This window comes from Topomyia yanbarensis, chromosome 3 (assembly GCF_030247195.1).
Source record: "Topomyia yanbarensis strain Yona2022 chromosome 3, ASM3024719v1, whole genome shotgun sequence".
NCBI lineage: Eukaryota > Metazoa > Arthropoda > Insecta > Diptera > Culicidae > Topomyia > Topomyia yanbarensis.
The window spans coordinates 114851999-114872901 of record NC_080672.1 but is presented as its reverse complement, the minus strand read 5'-3'; the positions used below and the strand labels follow the sequence as shown (position 1 = coordinate 114872901).

At 37.7% G+C, this 20903-nt stretch overlaps 1 protein-coding gene across 12 annotated transcripts in view; it reads left to right on the top strand.

Annotated features, from left to right (window-relative positions):
- Positions 1–20903, top strand: part of LOC131688679 (protein Fe65 homolog) — a 281910-nt gene that overhangs the window by 153826 nt on the left and 107181 nt on the right. The gene's annotated exons all lie outside the window — the stretch shown is intronic.

Here is a 20903-nt window from a genome sequence, read left to right as displayed (position 1 = left end):
AAATTTTCGTGATTTTGCACATTTAGCGTACGTCACTCGGATGTTATAGTCGACGACGAAACTATTTTGCGTTAATGAAACGAAATGTTTCGTTCTTTTACTAAATGTTTGTCGCACGATCTAATTTTCGTTCATCGAACAAAAGCTTTCATATTTTTGCTTATTATTTTTTCATCTGATCTTCTAGGATCGATATTTGACAACATCGATCTCAACACTTTGGCATTTTTTGCTCGCGATCTTTACGAAAAAATGTTAGAAAAGTTAGATGCGTTGTAACTATTTTTTGTGAATAAATATTCTATTCTATTCTATTGAAAGTATTGATTGAAAAGCTTTTTCCTGGAAAACACTGCAGTTATTCTGTAATGTTTTTCTCGTCAACATTTATATTTAAAGCATATTTCCATATGTCGCAAATATGAAAACGGCCAGGCCTACTGTGCAGAGTTTGGTTTGAAGATGTTGCAAAATTAGACAGAAATTTTATTATTCATTTAATGAATCATTTAATTAACGAATTATTTTGAATCTTAAAGGAGGAACAAACGCGGACAGCATTATCGACCGTTTCAGTTTGGGGGATATAATAAATCGTTGGCAGTGGCTTGACCCTTTAGTCCTTTGGGATGGGACATTTTTTTGTGATAAAATATAGGAAAAAATCGTGAATAGCGCATAACTAATATCTACAAATATCTTTAGTAATGATGGGCATCTTGAGAATAACGATTGATTTAGCGGATGAAACAAATCGATTTTTTGAAGTGAAAACATGACACATGAAATGAATTTTGTGAGTTGACTACGAATCTATTTCGTTATTTAGCTCGATTAATTTCGTTCGTAAGATTATTCGTATTATTTACGAAAATAGAAATTGTTATGTGTTCTATGCGATTTTCGTACGTTTTTCATGTATTTCATCAAACAATTCGTACGATTTGAGAAATTTATTCGAAGTAATTTCATGAAAGTTGAATCTACGAGCAACTAGTTTAAATAAAAACTTTCTCTAAATACCCCAAAACAATTCGTATATTTTACGTAAGTTAGTTTATTCAACCTAGTCGTAGATTTACCAATAGATTCGTTAAGCGAAATATTTTTTTTTGCGCAAATATTTTGAGGATTTTCGAAATTAAAATGGTTTATATTACGTAAGCTGCTCATGAATGTTACAATAACTTACATTTATATCACTAAACGATTGGTTTGACTAATGAAACCGATTTGTTATAAGCCTATGAAAGTAGTATCGTAGTTTTGGTGAAAAACTCGCAAAAAAACGATAGCATTACCAATGCGTTACGAATGATTTATCATATGTACGAAAATTCGTATATTTTCTGATTTTTTTTGTACGAATCCTATTCGTAGCTGGTTTAGGAATATATTCCTATGGACGTTAGGCATAATATGCGGTAGGAAAAAGGGCTGTAGGAAAGATAGACGATATACATTGAAAATGGTTTACCTGTGTTATTTCAAAATTTAACTTTTGGCAGTGATCGCGTTGAGAGGAACGATCGCCAAACCTTGAACTTTTTAATCGTGTTGAATACCGTTAAAAGCTAGCCATATACGACCAACCTTTTACGCTGCGTAGAGCGTAACGCCGTCGTTTAAAAAATGAAATTAAACAAAATGCAGCAAGGGGACAAGTTACAGTCTATTTCCAACTAGTAAAGGCATTGGTCACGATACTCAGCTACTTCTGAGCCAGCGCAAAACGAACCGCAAAACAGTTGCTTTTATCTTTTGTGCATTGTCAGAAGAACAAAGGGAACCATTCGATTTACTTTACACTTCTGCCGCGTTAGAGTAACAATCCAGCAAAGTGAACGACAGCTAGTAGATCGTAGTGTACTTTGTGTCTAGAACAAAGAAAACATCGTATTTATTTTTGCCGTAATGAGTGAAGTGGACAAAAAAGTGCTGCTTTGACCTGATACCACAGACTAATAGACATAACACTATGAGGGTATTCCCTCAAAAAATATCGATCCGGCAATTTTCCAAGAACACTAGCTCCACCTTTTATTCACGGTCCCAATCTCTTATTTGCTGGCGGGTTACCCCTCAGGGTTGGAAACAATTTTTCACTAGTGGTCCATCCCCCATATGCTTGTTCGTATGTCAGTGGCGCTATAGTTTCAAATGTGGCCACAGTCCCAATTTCTAATCTATTTAAAACAACCGTTAACGTGGGCGAAGCAATGTTTTCGAGAGTTGTGTCTGTTAGTCTGTGCTAACACCACGGTCGTTGACTTCAAATTTTCCATTATACGACCGAGTCTTCGTGAGGTGGAATATTTTCTAAAAATGAAAACGAATCTAAGGTCTTTGGAAGTGTCCTATATATTCAGTACCATCACCTGCGTATTGCAATACTGATATCATCCCATACTTTAGGCCAAGCATAAAGATTCGTTAAACAACGTTTCGTGATATTTTGTTTCAATGGCTAAGTTCAAATTTACCCTTCGTAAAACGGCCCATTTCTCCTCCATGGACAACATCACGTCTGCACGAGTTAAAGTGGGAGCGCAACGCTTAGTAGCGTAAACACCATCGTTGGCGCAGTTCAGAAACAAAGTGCAATATTAAAAAAATCCAGTGACGAGTATCGTGGATTGAATACCGGATTATTCAATGCGGGTTCAGACGGATCTTCGCCGAAATCCTAATAACTTTTGGAATTTTGTCAACTCGAAACGAAAATGTTCATCAATTCCTCCGAACGTGTGTCTCGACGATATTGAATCAACGCCTGCCTTGAATTCGTGTGAGTTGTTTGCAAAGTTTTTTGCTTCTGTTTTTGCTGAGAATATTGCCTCCGACAATGAAGCTGAAGCTGCTTTGATAGATGTTCCTGAAAATTCTGTGGACTTGAGTACATTTTTAATCACTCCCGATATGATTGTTACCGCTGTGAAAAGATTGAAAAAATCGTACTCAGCGGGACCGGACGGCATTCCAGCTGTCGTTTACAGTCGGTGTACTGCTTCATTAGCTAAACCTTTGTGCAACATTTTTAACAAATCGTTTGAACAAGGCGAATTTTCGGTGATTTGGAAGCAGTCGTTCAAGTTCCCTGTTTATAAGAGCGGCGATCGTCGAAATGTTAGAATCTACCCGGGGCATAACTATCCTCCAAGATACTTGAAATTGTGGTAAGCACTTTCGTACTCTCGCGCGCAAAATGTTACATTTCTACCGACCAACATGGGTTTATGCCCGGACGATCCGTAACCACAAATCATCTAGATTTCACATAAACTTATATCGCGCAGATGGAAGATAAGATGATGCAGTTTACACAGACTTAAAAGTTGCATTCGACCGAATTGACCACCGAATATTATCAACCAAAATGTCACGGCAGGGCGCACCACGGCATTTTGTTAAATGGCTGAATTCTTACTTAAGTGACAGAGTTCTACGTGTGCAGGTTGGCTCTTGTGTTTCCTCTCAATTTACGAACACATCTGGAGTCCCTCAAGGCAGTAACATGGGACCCCCACTGTTTGTATTATTTTTCAATAATGCTGCTTTGCTGCTTGGTTTGGGGTGCAAATTGGTTTACGCCGATGACTTGAAATTGTACCTCGTAGTCTGATCTATCGACGACTGCATCTGTCTTTAAGAGCTTCTGGATACATTCGTTAGCTGGTGTCGTAGAAACTGGCTAATTATTAGCATTGCAAAATGACAAGTAACAACTTTTCACCGCATGTTCAATCCGATACGTTACGACTAACAAATCGATGGGCAAAAGCTCACTAGAGTTGATTGCGTCAGAGACCTGGGCGTTTTGTTGGATAAGAAGTCAACATTCAGTTTGTCATCGCTCAGCTTTAATCTCTAAAGCATCCCGACAATTCAGCTTCATTTCTAAAATCGGCCAGGATTTCAAGGACCCGCATTGTATGAAGGCGTTATATTGTTCGCTGGTTCGCCCTTTTCTGAAAAATGCTTCTTTGATTTGAAGCCCTCATCAGCCTATCTGGAACTTACGGATTGAACAGGTGCAGAAGAGATTTGTCCGACTCGCATTACGGAACCTTCCATGGCGGAACCCTCTAGACCTTCCACCGTATCCTGCTCGATGTCGCTTGATCGGTCTCGACACACTGGAACAACGCAGACAGCATCAGCAAGCGGTATTCGTAGCAAAGCTTCTCAACGCTGAAATTGACGAAGATCCTGCCCCTTCTTGATTTTCGTGCCTCGCAACGTTCTTTACGCTCCTCTGGCTTACTGCAACCTAGATTCCACCGTACGACGTTTGGATTCCACGAACCGATAACCGCATGTATTAGAACTTTCTCCACGGTCGAGGATCTGTTCGAGTTTGGCGAACCACCGCATAAGTTCGCACAGAAAGTTTCGCGGTCAGCAATTTTTATGACGTGACTCCTGCCATTCATTAAGATTATTTTTTGTTAGATGCATTATTTTAATAAATAAATAAATAAATGAACAGAACCACCATAAACCATGTTTTTGAAAGTGGCAGCGTTGAGATTATGGTTCCCGTGTATGAATTGATTATATAGAGATAGGGCTACCGGACTGAGAAGTATAATCCGTTGCACCTTATACTTGGAGAAATTTCTTCCCGTATGTTTCTGAAGTTGTTCTTGTAGTGAGGATGCAGGTCGATAGATCTATTCTCGCTCACTTGACTATACAATTCAAATATAACGAAACTAACAATAAACAAACCATGTTATGCACCCACGAAGAGCAGATTCAAACGTGCAAGTACTGTAGGGAAAACCTTGTGTGGAAGATGCCGAGGAGAATGCATTACATCCGGTTGGCTACAGAACTACGGTAAAACCAATCCAAAACACAGTCACCTGAGCCACAAACGGTTTCCAGTTATATCCAATACTTCAAAATCAACTGCTAGCACCATCGATGAGAAAGTTAAATAAAGTTATCAAAGACGACGGCTTTGCGCTGGTGTCTCGTAATAGGCAGTGAATTGGCAAGGAAAAACATCTGATCGTGAACATCAAGACTGCTTCAACGATGATGATACTGATGTGACCAAGAGGAAAACAATTGACACCCAAGATACAGTAGACCAGCAGTGAAATATTTTTCCGCCGCGAAAGAAGGTCTCCATGCGCAATAGAAAGTTGCATGGACGACATTCGCAAGACACGTACCGTAAACCGGGGTGACTTTGATCATCGGGGTGACTTTGATCACTTGAAACTTTTTTCGTAGATCGCTTATTAAACCAGAATAGTCTACCGAATCATTTTAATTTGAAATGATTTTTACTCTAAACTTATAAAACACTGATTTGTTATACTTTTTGAGTATATTGTTCGGTTTTTGGGTACAAAAACTACAAAAAACCGAAATTCGACTTTACCTGATTTTTACGAAGCTTCGTAACGTGTCTATTTTTTATAAAACAAATAAATCTTAAATTTGAGCAAGAGTAATAAATTGCAAGCGAGTTTCTATTTTCCTTTATATTGGGATATGCTAAATTTAGTTTTAAGAGTTTGTTTATTTTTAATACATTTTTGGTGAAACTAGTTGGCAATTATTTCAAATTATTTTAAGCTAAAATTCGCAATATTTTTTTTATTGTTCAATATTCCAACGTGTTAAAATGGATAAAACTTTTTATACATTGATAAAACTCTGAAACAAAACAATTTTAGCAGGTTTAAAGGTTTTCAGAATCTTTTATTTTAGTTGGACACAAATTATACGAATTTTGGTTACTCGAATTTTACAGTACATTCAAATACTTTATATAATACTAATTAACATCTATTTAACAATGAGTATCTTTCCAGAATTAGTTTAAACAAACATTTGAATGAAAAAATTGACATCAATAACTTAATGTGGGTGAACATGCAGGTTATTAAAGTCACCCCGGAACACGAAAACGGACTTCAACTTGAAATCATTTTTGAAAAAATAGCTGCAAACGGACAATTTTAGGTAAAACCATCCAATCTTGTTCTCCATATATCAGTACATGGTTTAAAAATATTAAACTTGAAAAAAATGTGTTGTGTCTAAAAATATGTAATGATTACTTCGAAAAGTGATCAATGTCACCCCGGGTTACGGTAGTGACATAGTGTTTTAATTTTTACATATGGTGTCGTTAAGTTACCGCAACGAGCGGTAAACGAATCCAAATAAACGTTCCAAATAAACGAACTAGATACAGAGGGCGCAATTGGGTCATTAAGCCATATTTTACGTAATCGAACTTTTTCAGTTTTTTGTACGCCAAATAGCAACTAAAAATTATTTTATAAAATTGAATTATCACTACCACACCTTCCATTGAACTAGCTTGATCTCTATCCCTTTGCTGGGATAACTGTCAAACATGCTAACCCATGTGGCTAAACTGTCAAGGAAGACATGGCAACGTGCTTACATTTTTTTAGTAAAACAATTAAAAATAATTCTGAAGTTTTAATGGTCAAACATCATTGCTATATTTAGAAAGATGAGCTCTATCGGTTTATGAAATAAAAGTAGAATTTTATTCCTCATTTAATGACACAATTTGTCTCCTTTCAACAATGTAATAAACTAAACGTATTTCATTAAATAATCAACGAACTCGCGACTTTTCTCTGCAGCTAGCTTCGTATCTGTCACTGTTTTGAGCCTTACCTAGGGTGTAGACAACCACCCTTGCTCTTAATTTTGGACACATTGTCTGTTTCCATTTGCCCAGGGGTATCCCGCAGCGATGTTTATTTTAACCTAAACTACCCGCAATGTCGTTGGAAGTGCAACCAACTCGTTCTGTTCATTTATTCATTACTTCGGAATAAACAACGCAAAACACCCACAACTGTGCACCGTAAAAAAACCACCATATTCTTTTTTTTTGCCAAACCAGCCTAGCACGATACGGTGTCTCATTCTCGGTTTGGCGCATGAAAGCGTACCCCACAGCGGCCATTTGTTTCCACTAAAACCTTCCCAACCAAACATCCACCAGGTCGTTTGCGTTAATTTGCGAGATTCAAACTGTGACCTGTTCTCTGAGGCAGCTTTTCCAGTAGCAGAAAATAAAAAAGAAAACAAAAAGCCACAGCTTCCGTTCTCATCACAGGTGGTTTTGGCGCCTGCATGTCGCTTTTCCAGCTGGGAAAAATACCATAGCAGATAGCTTGCATCATCGTCGTTAGACTCGTCGTCCTCGCTTTAAAAATAAATATTTATTAAAGGTTGGTTTATATTTTCAATAAATCCCTACTAGTGATTAAATTCACACAATTTTATGTTTTAGTAGAAATAACGTCAAATGATGAGACCGAAGTACGTTTTCTGCCAATAATGTAGCGATAAACTGATAAAACGAACCCTCATCATCATGCGGGTACAGATTACTCTCTCCGACACCGTCAAGTGTTAAAATAACTTTCCTCTTAACTCGTCCAATGGTTTATTTATGCGCTCATTTTCCGATGAATCACCACCGGTAGCCTCGTTATACGTTTATGCTTATGGTTTATCGTACCAGCGATGGATCGTTCCGCACGCAAAACCTCGTTGTGCAGTCTCGCTTCACTAGCTTTTGCACATCAGGTGAGGAATTCAAGAACGAAATCAATACCCTGGACCGGTTGCAACTAGGTAGTGCTTCCTTCAAAGTAAAAATGAGTACAACCATGCCGGACAGATTTTCCCTATATATCTGTGTATAGCTACAAGAAGCTTATATAGCTTGGCAGGTCGTCTCGCAGGCCAGGAGTTAAACGTACCTTCCGTATGCAAATCTGAACAGCGTTCTCCTGAATTGAAATGAAATATGCATAGGTTAAACGGTAGCCGATGCACTCGAACCAGCCTCAGTTGAAATCGAGAATCCTTCTCGTGAACCGCTTCGAACCGGACCGAGCTGGGTACGATTTTATTTCTTTCGTTGGAAGGGGGTAAATTTGTGACCATTTGCAGTCGATGATGATAATCAATTTCTATTTCAAAGAAATATCTATCCCGTAATGTGCTGGTTTGCCAATTTTCGAACGATATTTCAAGCAGATTTCTTCGTTTCTTCGGAAGTTTTTCGTAATCCAATTTTTCCGAACAAGTCTTAATATTCTTATGCACCTAATGGCATGATTTTGTGTTTCTCGATTTCCATCGTTGATTATCCATCGTTTTCGATTTTAATGATTGATTATATCGTATATAATTTTCAAAATGCAGGCCTATTGCACTGTTCACCAATATACAAAAAATATAATGTTGGATTATTATGCCGTCGCATGTGACCTCTGTACAATGATCTGCTCATATTTCAGCGAAAAAAGTAGTGTCAAAAATATACTTTCTCCCATAAAAAACATGAGTGGGTAAGGGTAGTATGTCTTGGGATGTGGAATAGGGATTGACTCTTGTAAGTTGTGCCGTCAATTGCCATCGGAATCTTCAGAGAATCAAACAATACCGTACCTTAAGCCAAACCCACTGAAATTGAGGATGAAAGAGTTAGAAGGGATTGAAAAGAGACACGTGAAGATCTTTTAACAGATCATCCTTCAGCACAATCATGTTTATGTTTATGTTTATGATCTTCACCAATAGGCCCCTTGACCCCAATGGTGGTTTCTTAAACTAATTACATTTTAAAATTTCCAACATTTTCGCTTTTATCGCATTCCGCGTCCGGTTGAAGTCAAAGGCCGTCACCACACTGTTAAAAATTCGCTGGAGTCCGGTAACAGCGCTCTGATAACCATAGTTGGTTCTCCTGAACGGAACTCGCAGAAGAGAGTTATTACGTAGAGCTCGAACGCGGGTTTGAAGATCCAGACGTCCGAGGATTGTAGGGCAATCCACTCTGACAGAGAGTAAGTCCGCGACGAACAAGGCTCGAGAGCAGTCCCTCCGAATACTGAGTGTATCGAGATGTATTAGCTGGCAACTGTTTTCATAGCTCGGCAGCTGAAATTTGTTTCGCCATGGGAGATGCCGAAGGGCGAAGCGCATGAACCTGCGTTGAACAGCCTCGATTCTGTCAATCCCGTTCTGGTAGTACGGATTCCAAACAGCCGAACAATATTCTAACGTTGAGCGGACCAACGCACAGTAAGACAATATACGTCCCTGAAGTTTTTCGCTATTCGGAAGATGAACCCAAGCTGTCGTGATGCCTTATCCACGATGTATGAAGTATGTGGTTTGAATGTTAGTGCCGAATCCATGATGACTCCGAGATCTTTGATGTGAGAGTGTCTTGGAATACTCGAGCCGAAGAAATGGTAGTTAAACTGACTCGGATGGCGTTTCCGCGTGAACGTAACGATTGAGCATTTGCTCGGGTTTAAAACTATTCTGTTTAGATCACACCACGTACTAAAGCTGTCCAGTTCCCTCTGAAGAAGCTCGGCATCGGTTTTATCCGGTATTTGTTGAAAAAATTTCATGTCGTCGGCTAAAGAAAGGCGGGGTCCTTGTAATGTGAAATTGACGTCATTAAAGTAGAGGAGGAATATTATTGGACCGAGATGACTTCCTTGTGGTATGCCGGATGTAGCGAAGAATGGTGCAGATAGACAGTCCTTAATGCTGATTTGGAGTTACCTTCCATCGAGGTAGGAACGAAACCAGCGCAGAAGTTGTCCATGAATGCCGAGTTTGTCCAGCTTCGCTATTGCGATATCATGGTTGATTTTGTCGAAGGCCGCGGATAGATCCATGTAAATAGCATCGGTTTGCAATCTGTCGGCGAATTCATCCATTACATATGTTGTGAACGAGAGCAGGTTTGTTGTTGTCGATCGTCTAGGCAACCTCCAACCTTTGTTGCACTCCATAAGTACTGAAACTCGAAGACTATACAATGAGTCGAAGCGTTGTTGGAGAGAGCACCTCTGCGATTGTGCTACATTTTACTAAAATTGTTACCCATTTTTAAGGGATTAGAAGGAGCTCGCTTCTCGCAAATGGACGTGACTTTCGATTTGCCGAAAATCCAAAAAGGACTGGAAATGATCTGCACGCATTAACGGTTTGATCAAAAAGAGTGTGCTCTAACAAGGTCCACACAACTAAATCGGATTCATTGCAACCACTTTCAATATTGAATTATTACACAGTTGAACCGCTAGAGGGTACTACATATAGACGTTTAAATGATCAAAGACGATGTACTTATGACCAGATAACGACGGTCCGAGCTCGTTGGGTACTAGCTGATTCGCCAACTCATGCGTAATACCGTCAGAGCAGAGAGTTTCATCTAACGACTCTTCACTACCAGATTGTGCAAATTTTGGGCAATTTCCTACATTATGTATATGCAGATATGTGCTACTTGGGTATTCCATCAATTCGGTGTCTCTCAAATTTATATCTGAGCTACCCCAAATTTTGTGGTGGCCATTTGTATCACTGCCGATTATGAGTGAAAACCCATTTCTGCCACAGTATGATACAACCCTTTTGGAATCATGAGAAGGTTATGATTCATTATGGAGCAAATAAGCCGAGCAATAGGCGTATTTCTTGTTTATGTTATCAACAGTCATATTGACTGTGACAGCACAAATATTGCGAGCTGTGAGGTCGAAAAATACCTAACACGTATTGGGTGTATGACCATCCCACGATTTGCGAAGAAACAAACGCCACTATGTCAAAGATCAGCATAGCATAGGAAGAGTAAGGACTCCTGTTTTCAGTCACCTCTGATGACATGGGAGCTGGAACCCAATGGATCAATTCTTGGTAGAGATACTTCAACTTGCCGGATGCCATACGGCCTCTAGGCTGATTTCAATCTCCCCAGCATTTCGTAGAAATCTACCCGCAATAGTTTTCTTTACCTGGACTCCGAACACTGCTTTCCTCACTCAGGGACGGCGAGGTTTCTTGGCTGCTACAGCTAAGCCATGTTACTACAAATTTATCCTATTGCTAACGAGAATAACCGCCACCTTGATCTTTGTTTTATCAGCGATCAGATTTCTGCTGCATCAGTAGTGATGGCTCACTCTCCTCTAGTGAAACCAGTAGCACACCACCCACCATTGATCGCCACGATGGATCGCAACCTGGCACTCGATTACAATGTTGCATTATCGCAGATCTCTTCTCAACTCTCGATTGGTTAAATATTCTGGACCCCGAAGATGTTGATACCGCAGTTCAAACATTTTCCAACGTTTTGGGTTATTTTATTGACAGGCACGTCCAGAAGAAAAAAAACTGGCCCTCCTTGGCAAACGAGCACGATGCGACGACTGAAGTCAATTAATAGAGCTGCTCTGCGGAGGTTTACCAAGTATCGCGCTTAGAAACTATTACGCCAGTTTCAAATATGCTTATAAACGAGCTAATCATGACTTTTTCCTTCGATATCAGCAAAACATTCAGCGTAATCTCAAGTCGCACCCTAAACGTTTCTGGAGATATGTGAATGAGCAGCGCAAGGAATCCGCACTGCCGGTTTCTAGGACTTTCAATGGCCGCACAGCTACCACATCCCAAGATATGCGCAGTTTTTTTTCGAAGAAATTCGTGAATGTGTTCACAAATAAAGCTTTAACAGTTGATCAAATTGAACTCGCTGTTAATCAAGTTCCGGTTGTGCTTATCAGAGCTTCTTCTCGGCTAGAATCGTCTTTAAATCCGGGACCCGACGGCTTCCCTTCGGTACTTTTGAAAAGACACATCAACGTTTTAGCGACTCCACTTCTGCACATCTTTAAGGAATTTATTGCCAGTAGCATTTTTCTATCCAGCTGGAAATCCGCGAACGCGTTTCCAGTCCATAAAAAGGGTAGCGAGACGTCAATAATTACCGTGAAATTACTTCATTAAGTGCTGTCTCGAAGTTGTTCGAGCTGGTGATTATGGCACCTCTTCAGGCTCACTGCAAGCAGTACCTCAGTACCAGTGACGATTATCATTGCTTCATGTCTGAGCGTTCCACAGCGTCTAACTTGCTTTGCCTAACCTCCTATATAACAGGGAGTATGGATCGTTGCGCTCAAACCGATGTTGTCAACACAACTGTCGCTTTTGACAAAGTGAACCATGATATAACAAATTACTTCTACGTCAGGAGTACCCTAAGGAAGCCTCTTGGGACCGTTGATGTTTCTGCTTTACTTCAACGACGTTCATCTAGTTCGGAAGACTCCACACCTGTCCTTCGCAGACGATCTCAAAATGTTTCTTCTCATATGCTCTACTGAAGATTGTAGATTACTGCAACGATAGTTTGAAACCTTCGCTGACTGGTGTAACATAAACCGTATGTGTGTAAATTCAAAGAAGTGCTAGCTGATACCGTTCTCACGAAAAAAAAGACTCGGTTTGTTTTAACTACCGTCTACTGGATATTGAAATTGAACGCGTTAGTCAGATAAAGGATCTGGGAGTGATACTAGATTCTCAACTTACGTTTAAACAGCAAAAGTTAGCAGTTAGCAAAACAACTCGAATACTGGGATGCATCTTCAGGATAGCCAAAAATTGTACGGATGTTTATTGTCTCAAATCGCTGTACTGCTCTTGGTCGCGGTTAATTCTGAAGTACTGCTGTCAAGTTTGGAGCCCAAACTATAACAATGGTGTTGAGAGAATTGAGTCTGTGCAATGACTCATTTCACGTTTTGCGCTTCGTAGGTTGCCGTGGAAAGATCCCATCCGTATCCGTCTGTCAAGTTACGGAAGCCGGTGCCAGCTGATTCATTTGGAGCTCCTGATTATTCGAAGGAATGCAGCAAAGGCTTTGTTCGTTTCTGATACTTTGCGAGATCATCTCGACTACCCAGCCATGTTGGAACAAATTATCATAAATGTCGCACCTCGAGCAACGCGTAACAACCTTATGCTCCGATTACCATCTCGACGCACTAATTATAGTATGCACGGAACCATTACTGGCCTACAAAGGATCTTCAACCGGGTCGCATCAGTGTTCGACTTTAATTTGTCTCGCCCAACTCTGTGTCTACAATTTTCCAGTACCTTCAACGGACCCGTTAATTTCAGCTGATTCCTTGATTATCTATTGTATAGTTGTTATTTTTTCATTTTATTGTAATTATTTTTACGAAAATTTATAACGATTTGGCTGTTAGCAATAAGTTTAGCATTGAGATACCATTGGGGCTTTGAAATGTCTGTTGGTGTATATATGTCAAATAAAAATACACATACAAATGACACTGATTTGTACTGGGATTTATTTGCAAAAAGTTAAGACTTCTGATTATAAAAAATCTTATTTCTCAATAGCAGTCTATACATTCAGGCTCCCTTTTAATGGTACTTGCTTTTCTCACAATTAAAATACTTATTCTGATAGCTTGAACCATTTATATTTTATGGTATGGGTTTGTATGGAACTCATTAATCCATATCTCCAGAACGAGTTTTCCGAATGAAACAATGCGCAAACTATATGGATGACTGGGGTTTCTAAGCACATGTAACTCAGTTTACTATTTCCAATCACCGTCGTGCGGGGCTACTTTGGATAGCCCCTACTTTAGTTTTTCAATATTTACTAACATACGTGCGTTTATAAGTTTTATTATACTTTTGACATTTGTAGAGACATGTATTTTACCCATGTTGCATATGTCTTTTGTCATTTTTATTAACACTGTTTACCACAATAAACAAAACATTTCAAGGGTCAATAAATGTGATTGGAGGCTTGTAAAATGAGACTGCTCGACAAAACAAAAGATCTTAAGTGTACTGAGACCACATACTAGATTTCGGAAAGAAGAAAAAAATGATGAAAAACGGTGTTTTCCATTTATTTAGTACGTCAGGATCGGTTTCTATGAGCATTTGAAGGTTTTTGTGTGATGAAAAATTGCATTTTCAGTCTGTTTCTAGTATATCAGGATCGGCTTTTATGAGCATCTGAAGGTTTTTGTGTCTTTAAAAAAGTTGTTTTGACGTAGGACTTACGTCTTTCTTTACTATACTGGGTGTCATTTCAAAATTTTCAAAACGGATGCGTTACGTACACTTTGAACCTTAATAACTTTTCTCCTACTAAAGGCATTACTAATATTGTTTCATAAATCGAAAGGAAAACGTTCAACGCTTGCTATTGATACCTTGTTTGCTATGTAAAACTTGTTTAAAAAGTTCAAAAACTACTTTTAATGCGAATCAACATTAATGCTAGAACCTATAAATATGGGTGTCACAGTTTTTCTTAAAGCCAGGCATGTCTAAGCCACAGAGCAGAACACACGTACGTGTGCTGCTCAACGAGAAGCTGCATTTGGACCACCAACCAAATCATAACTACTGCCTTATCGCTGCCAACCAAGAACTGTCGTCGTCCTGCGTGAAATTTATCGCTCTCAGAAGTGGACAGAGTTACTAATTCGCAAGCTGCTCTTCCAGTGCCAAGTCCGTGAGATTGCACAGCATTTCAAAACCGATCTACTCTTCCGGAGCTCAGCCGTAATGGCCCTCTAAGAAGCCAGCGAGGCCTGCCTGGTTAGTTTGTTGGAAGATACCAATCTGTGCGCTATCCATACCAAGCGAATAATCATCATGCCGAGCGGGAAATGCCGAAATAATATTCACAACAAACGGTTCTTATTAGGACCACAAAATCGTTCTCAGAAAAATTACAATTGCAATTTCCATTTCGTGCTTTGGAAAATAACTTCCCTCTTATCGGGTTAGTTATTTTCTATAATAATATCCGAAAAATGTACGATAAAACTAATAAACTGACCAATTGGACGGATGCAAGAAAATACCTACAAAAATTTGAGTCAGAAAAGTGACATTGACGGAAAAATGCTTCGATCGTTTCTAAGTGTTTGGCAGCTGAAGTAGCCGATTTGTTTTCCAACGTTAATTATTTGCGCTGTGCTGTACGGAACAAACAGATTTTTGCGCGATTCGTTGGGAAATAATCAAAACAATTGTGTAGTATATTTCGTAGATTTTACCGTAAGTTTTAATAGATTTTGTAAAAGCATTAATTAGCCTGCTTTGATTGGTGGTTTTTGCAAATCTTTCAAGAACATTAGTGAATGTGGCAACCCTGCTACTAAGCGAAAGCCACACCAAAAAGAATGATGAAAATATTTCCATTTGTCACACAAAAGGATGGACTTCCATCTGTACTAAGAAGTTTATAAAAGAGATCGCATTGCGATATACAATGCTCATTCGATGTGAGCTGCGAAAGGGGAATGTTCGTGTATGTACGCAGCAGAAGCGAATTCGGGCAAGGTTCGAATCGTTAGTAAGGATTCTCGTCTGGTATCACCAAAAATAGTTATGTGCAAACCGTTCTTTTTAGGATGAAAACATTATGAAGAAAGTATTGAATTATAAAGTTCCATTTAATAACTTGGATTGAGTTTGCGCCTGTCAAGTCTGCTGTACTTTATCAGTGACACATATAAACCAATGTTTATCGAATTAATCTACAAACTACTAAGCGAAAGCCACACCAAAAAGAATGATGAAAACATTTCCATTTGTCGCACAAAAGGATGGACTTCCATCTGTACTAAGAAGTTTATAAAAGAGATCGCATTGCGATATACAATGCTCATTCGATGTGAGCTGCGAAAGGGGAATGTTCGTGTATGTACGCAGCAGAAGCGAATTCGGGCAAGGTTCGAATCGTTAGTAAGGATTCTCGTCTGGTATCACCAAAAATAGTTATCTGCAAACCGTTCTTATTAGGATGAAAACATAGTGGAGAAAGAATTGAATTATAAAGTTCCATTTAATAACTTGGATTGAGTTTGCGCCTGTCAATTCTTCTGTACATGTACCAGTGATTCATATAAGCAAATGTTTATCAAATTAATCTACAAACCCGAAGGTTTTTGCAAGTCCTAGAAAATCAGTGAATGTGGCAATCTCATTCGACATGAAATTTCCAGTAAACATTCATTCAAAAAGTGCATTGGTTCAAATTATCCATGAGTGTCATATGATATGCCCAAGTTTAGTCCTACGTCAACACCGCGGTTATGTCCCGGACATTACCCACTCCTAGTTTTTAATATCATTTTCAACAACTTTACGAATATACCAAGTTTCTAAATCATGGTTTGAGTTCATTCTTCGTAACTATTTCCAAGAGGGTTAATTTCCAAAATTGTTGTTTTGCTCTGTATTATATTGTATAATTTCTTTGAAGACATTGAAACGTTTGCGAAATAATGTGATCTTGGCCGTGAAAAAACTGGTTTCGAACCTTTATTTCAGAATTCTTGACATAAAAAGCGCATAACTTGAGAACGTGGCATTGTGTACTAATTATCAATTTAGCACTCAAATGTACATCAAAAATAGCCCATTATTTCACTTTTTTTTATTTTGTGAAATTTTCAATCCCACCGTGTGGTTATTTTTATTTTTGATAATACAAACAATCTTTAAATGCTCTTAAAAACCTATGCTGACACACTAGAGATAAATGGATATCGTCATTTTTCATCATTTTCCTTTTTAATCTCTACGAAAAACAATATGCAGTCTCAACCCACTCATTTTTTTTGACAAGTAGGGTTGTAAATGTTAAATTAAAATGAATCCCTCATTTTTGAAAATGCGATAAATGGGTGATGTTTTATTGTTGAAAAAGCCTCTATTATCAGTATGAATTATTGATACTTCAATAAAATAAAATAAAATTGGTTTATTTTCATTTTCTAACGAATTCAAGAAGTGTGCAAAGTAGCCCCAGATAGTCCACATAAAATATTTTAAACGCTGTATGAACAACTTTTCTATGTGTAAACCAATTCTGCTCATATTTGGCATACATAATACATACACGATGACGATAAATCTGTGCTGATATGATACAAATCCATCAATTATCAAAGGCGGTATAATTCGTCAAAATTGAAAAACTTGCCAAATTCCTAAGTTAATATCCCGTCTATATCTCAACGAATTCTTGATCGATTTGAATAAACTCGATTTTAAAGGAAAGAAATGACACTGCCATTATCTGCTATTGAATTTTATTTCTATCTGACTATAGGTTCCGGAGCTATAGGTTGATTAATGCGGTCACACAGGAATTTCCCATATAAACCGTTACAATCGTAATATCTCAGAGGTTCAAAATCTACTGAAATGGACAAAAAATAACTCTGATTTGCAGATCTAGATCACTGATGACCAATTAAAGATTTTTTGAAGTTATTGTCCACTATCGACAATTCCGGAAGTCCCGGGTCTCGTGTATATTCCAGAATTAAAATCATATCGATTATTCGGTGATGACTGAACCGATTTTCACAAACCAAGTATCAAATGGAAGGTATACAATGCGGTTGGTTACACCTCCGATAAACCCTTCTCCCCACCATTCTTTCGAAGTCTTGTTGGCCACATTGCCCACCGTAAAATGTTTCGGCAGTATCGGGAAAACTGTCCATCGTTCAAAATTATCAATCTCACATTAGTTTCTCGGAAATGGTCGGGCCGATTTTTTTGAAATTAGTCTCAAATGAAAGGGATATCATCCCCATAGATTACCATACAATTTTGTAGGAATCGGATTTATGGTTTCAGAAATTTAGACTGAATCGTTCGGTTACGTATGAAATTCCCAAATAAGCCGGAACAATTTTTGCCTTTCTCCTATAGAAAGGTTATGCAATCACTCTGAATATCGTCAACTTAATTCCAGCCCGGAGGGCCGTCTGTCATATACCATTCGACTCAGTTCGTCGAATTCGGCAAATGTCTGTGTGTGCGTATGTATGTGTGTATGTATGTATGTGACCAAAAATATGCACATCGGTTACTCGGAGATGGCTGAACCGATTTCATCAAACTTAGTCTCAAATGAAAGGTACAACATTCCCATAGGCTGCTATTAAATTTCATTAAATTCCGAGTTCCGGTTCCGGAGTTACGGGTTTAAGAGTACGGACACACAGCAAATTCACATTTTTGCCTTTCTCCTATAGAAAGGTTAAGCAATCACTCTGAACATCGTCAACTTAATCCCGGCCAATTTTTTTTTGACTCACATAGGTTTTCTGTATTTTAACAGGGTCGTAGTTAGGGGGATACGGTGAGGCCCTCCACCCCACATCACTCACCACCCTTCCCTAAATCGCCCTTCCCTCATCAAGTACCCCTCCACGCGAATTAAATTTTCTAATTCCTCTAGAATAAATTTTCCTAGTGGGTCTGAAAAATCAGTGCAAAATTTGGTTTGAAATGATTTTGAGTTGAGAAACTAATTTAAAATTTCTTAACGTTTCAGCGTCGACATATAGCGACTCAAGTTCGTAGCTGTCGATTCATTGTACGTATGTGTAAATCGCACTGAATATTTAATAGACATTTCCACCATTATATTTAACATAACCGGCCATGGAACCGTAGTTTGGATAAATGAGAAAGGCACAATTACACCACTAGGAGGATTAAAACGGGTTTTTGTTTATTCATTTCCAATATTTGACTAATTTTAAATATAGGATCATTTTATTTTAATCATTTATTTTATTCAGCATTTGTTTTATTTATATTGTTTATTTGAGTTCATTTTATCTATTGTTTTTGTTTCATTCTTTCAGTTCATTCTGAACGGTTTTTTTCATTTTATACATTTTATGTATTAACTATTATTATTATTGTTATTTTGTTTAGAGCGATCTTCGCGTTCAGCGTATCATCGATCAAAACCAACGCCAACATCAAAAGTTGGTACCAATAAATAATTTGAAAATTTTCCATTCAAACTCAACTCCGTTGAATATTATTAAATTTGAATAAATAGCCGAAGTGTAGCAACGACACTCCGGTTATATCACAGACATTACACACCCATCCTTTTAACTTACCTATGGTAACAATATGTATATCGATGCATATGAAAAATAAGTGATATTCCCAAATTTAAGAAGTCCATTAAAGGTGTCGTCAGAGATAAATACGATTGTGGAACTTTGCGAACCTGTAATTTATTAAGTATCAAACCTGAATCGCACCGTTTTACCCCGTCATTGGTTGCATCATTTTCGCTCTCAGTGCAGTTGTATATTATTAATATATTCTTATCAAGCCAGCAGCTCAGTTTGACCTACAATTGTACAAACAACACGTCTAGGGGAGACTGATCCCAACCTAATTTTGCAAAGCAGCGAAACATTAGTAGTACAATTCTGGATTCAAGGATTTTGATCTTGTGTTTCGATTGACTTCACATCTGACGATGTTCAGCATACGTGACCACACATTCTGTTCTTAATTTATGTACCGTAAACCGGGGTGACTTTGATCACTCGAAACTTTTTTCGTAGATCACTTATTTAGCCAGAATAGTCTACCGCATCATTTCAGTTTGAAATGAGTTTTACTCTAAGCTTATAAAATACTGATTTATTATACTTTTTGAGTCAACTGTTCGGTTTTTTGGCACAAAAACTACAAAAAACCGAAATTTGACTTTACCTTATTTTTACGAAGCTTCGTAAAGTCCCAATTTTTTATAAAACAAATAAATCTCAGATTTTCGCAAGAGTAATAAATTCAAAGCGAGTTTTTATTTTTCTTTAAAATGGGATGTGCCAAATTTGCTTTTATGAGTTTGGTTATTCTAAAAACAATTTTTTGTGAAACTAGGTGCCAATTATTTCAAGCTAGAATTGGAAATATTTTTTTAATATTCAATATTCCAACGATGAAACTTTTTGTACATTGATAAACCACTAAAATAAAACAAATTTAGCAGTTTTAAATGTATCAGATTCTTTTATTCTTGTTGGACATAAATTATACGAATTTTGGTCACTCAAATTTTACAGTATATTGAAACACTTTGTACAATACCAATTAACATCTATTTAACAATGAGTATCTTTACAAAATTAGTTTGAACAAACAGTTGAATGGAAAACATTGACATCAAAAACTTAATACGGGTGAACATGCAGGTTATCAAAGTCACCCCAGAATACGAAAACGGACTTCAACTTGAAATTATTTTTGGAAAAATAGCTGTAAGCGGACAATTTGAGGTAAAACCATCGAATCTTGTTCTCCATAATTCAGTACATGGTTTAAAAATATTAAGCCTAAAAATATGTTTTGCGTCTAAAAATATGTAATAATTACATCGAAAAGTGATCAATGCCTCCCCGGTTTACTGTACAACTCATTGGTTCAATTTCGTGTCGAGGACTTTCATATGGTCGTAAACTCAATGGTGTAGTAGTTTTTGTTGATCCAGAACTGGACACTGAATATTGTTTGGCAAGCATCAAAATTCAAAATTTATCGAGCAGTATGTGTTGCACCTAGGAGTATTTGACTGAAAAAATTGGCCGCATTTCCTTGTTGAAGGCTTAAACTATTATTTTTAAATTTTGAAGACATCATTAATTTTTTTCGTTTAAAAATATTCGTGCATTTGAGAGATATGATAGCGCAAAGTCGACATATTATTGAAAGAAAACGTTTTGATCGATTTTCATGCCATTGAAGCCAAATGAAAGATAATTTCATGGTCTTTCTAGATTTTTAAAAAATTTAATTACCTTTTGCTCTTAGCAGTCAAAGTTGACCATGGAGGAGGAAACTATAATAGCTGATGCAATGACAATAATAAATAGTCTACTTCGCTATACATTTTCCACCAAAAAATAAAAAATGAATAGCAACGCGACTAACGTATTTTTTTTAAAACTAGAAGCATCGTTTACCACTTTACTTTGTTTATAAACAACAATGTTTTTAAACACTTTTATGTTTTGTTTTAGGCAAGCTTTACCCACAAAAGTAAGTAAGGCTTCTAATTGCGACTATTACCTTTCATTGGAGCGCTTATAGTTATAAGAGTTATCCGTACAATTGAGGTTATTGCTATTCATCTGACAGGATTCCGCTGGAGCAGGACTGCC